The sequence below is a fragment of the Triturus cristatus genome, chromosome 1_1 (assembly GCF_964204655.1).
Source record: "Triturus cristatus chromosome 1_1, aTriCri1.1, whole genome shotgun sequence".
NCBI lineage: Eukaryota > Metazoa > Chordata > Amphibia > Caudata > Salamandridae > Triturus > Triturus cristatus.
Window position 1 is genome coordinate 603,082,253 of NC_140579.1, and position 2,500 is coordinate 603,084,752.

A 2,500-nucleotide genomic window follows, 5' to 3' on the forward strand; every position below is an offset into this window, starting at 1 on the left:
CACAATTTTCAGCAGCATTCTATATTTTGGGAAAACAGGTGCTGTGTCCAGAGTATTATGCAGAAGCCCTACGCGTTTCAGAGTTCATTCTGCTTGTTCACGGGCATGTGCAATTAATTAAGGCAAAGGTAAGAGAAGGTTTGGAGTCGTCTTTTATCGCCCTCTAGTGGGCCTCTATTCAATCCAGCATTCTGGGACTCATAGTATCCTTCCTTTTAGTGAAAAGCCCCCGCCTCAAATGACTAATGCAATTTTCAAACTCTCCAGTGAACCTCCGAAGAAAGCCATACATATATACATATAAATACATATCTACATACATATACATACATATATATACACATATACAAAGATACATACATATATATATATACACATACATATACAAACATATACATATATATACATATATATAAATACATACATATACAAACATATACCTATATATACACATACATATTTATACATATACAAACATATACATACATATATATGTCCAAGAAGGTAAACTTGTCAGTTACCTGTTTAGAAAATCCACGGCATGTAATAGCCTTTTGAGGGCCGATAGTTGCCACCCAGGATCTTTGATTGAAAGTATCCCATATGGTGAGCTTCTACGTGATAAGCGCAATTGCAGCACCAAGGAGGGTTTCAATAATGAAGTCGTTATGACTAAAAGATACAAGAAAGAGGGTATTGTAACAGAACCATCAATAAGGCAGTTAACAAAGTGATGGAGGCATATAGAACTAAGTTACTGTGTCCTAAAATCAAAGAGGCAGGTTCATAAGCAAATTCAATAATCAGTCGGGCAGCTGAGAAAAAGTCTCAAGAAGTACTGGCATGTCCTATAAACTAACCGTGACTTAGCGCAAGCAACAGGTGAATATCCAGAAATAACCTTCAAAAAGGCATGGTCTTTACAAGACTCCCTGTGCCATTCCGAAATACAGCCTGACAGTACGCATAGTACCATCAAAGGCATCTACACGTGCAATGCATGCAAGACCAGCAAGTTTAGTAACAGTTGTAAAAAGGTTTCATTATCATCTATGCATAAACCATTCTGTATTAACAAACACCTGACATGTAATTCAGAATACGTGGTGTATGCTCTTTTTTGTCCCTGTAAACTTGCCTACATAGGCAGTACCATACACAGGGCTAAAAAAACGCATACTTGAGCACATGCGTGCCATTAGTAACAACGGTACAAATTATCCTATGGCACGACATTTCCAAATGAAACATGCCCAAAACAGTAATTTGTTTAAATTCGTGATGCTAGACAATATACCAAAAAGGTTAAGAGGGGGAGATATAATCGATTTGACAGGACGCCGTACACGCATCCGTAATATTTTATAGACAATTTGGACGCCAAACTGGCATGTGAACTGTTGACAATTTGCCCATTAGGGCAGTATTGATGCTATTTATTACGAGTTGAAGCCAGATTAGCTATTTTGGGAGAGATATGCTTGCATACAGCTGCATTGTATTTTTCAGTTCTGAGCGCAATCGCACTGAACGGTTACTGTGTATTTTGCAGATATCAGAAAGTGTGATGATGCCGTTTTATTGTGTTTTGCACATAATGGCTCACTTGCATTTATATGTGTTTAATATTGGTCCACTTGGGCACTATTGCTTGCTACTGCCAAGTGTAGATGCACAGATCATGTACTGAAATAATGCACACTGAGGCTGTTTGATTCTAGTACTTTAAAGGAGCTCACTAGGGCAGATCAATTTAGGCTACAGGTTTACGTTACTGCACTACAATTTTCCTTTTGGAGTTATGCTGTTATGATTTAACAGGTGTCTCTGATGTCTGTATTATTTATACTCACCCTATGTAGCTGCAATTACTGTTTCAGAACGCTGTACTACTATGCACGTTTTAACGAATGCCAGATATTATTTTGTCAGTGTCAAATATAAAATGATCCCCGCTACTCATGAAACGCATTGTGCTATTGAATAACTGCTTATCTTTATTAACAAAACAAGAACGTACATTCAAAGTATCTTTACTATGTTTATGAATTTGTTTACACACCATGTCTCTTTAAATTGACTGAAACCAAGCATATGCCTAACCCGTGAGCAAGGAATCTGGTAAACTCCGAAACGCGTTGGTTTTTTATCTTTGTTGCTCAAGTGTGAATTAAACATACGCTCTGCTGGAAAATCGAGTGGCGGCTCCGATTTATTTACCTGGGTGATTTATCCTGGGAAATGTTGCAGTTTGTGTTGGATTTATGAGGCTCACTGACCACTCCTCACTGGAAGAGGCTGGAGCATACGCAATGTACTTTGCTGGATATATATATATATATATATATATATATATATATATATATATATATATATACATATATACACACACACACACACACATATATATATACATATATATACACACATATATACACACATACATATACACATATATACACACATACATATACACATATATACACACATACATATACAC

At 36.7% G+C, this 2,500-nt stretch overlaps 1 protein-coding gene across 4 annotated transcripts in view; it reads right to left on the reverse strand.

The window, feature by feature from the left end:
- The window catches only part of LOC146870694 (plasma membrane calcium-transporting ATPase 4-like), a 1,872,989-nt gene that overhangs the window by 1,389,748 nt on the left and 480,741 nt on the right, over window positions 1–2,500 (reverse strand). The window contains exon 2 of one of the 4 annotated variants that reach the window (XM_085646145.1): window positions 522–672. The exons of the other annotated variants lie outside the window; for them this stretch is intronic. The gene's annotated coding sequence lies outside the window, so the exon portion shown is untranslated. The remainder of the gene's footprint in view (window positions 1–521; window positions 673–2,500) is intronic. 4 annotated transcript variants of the gene reach the window in all.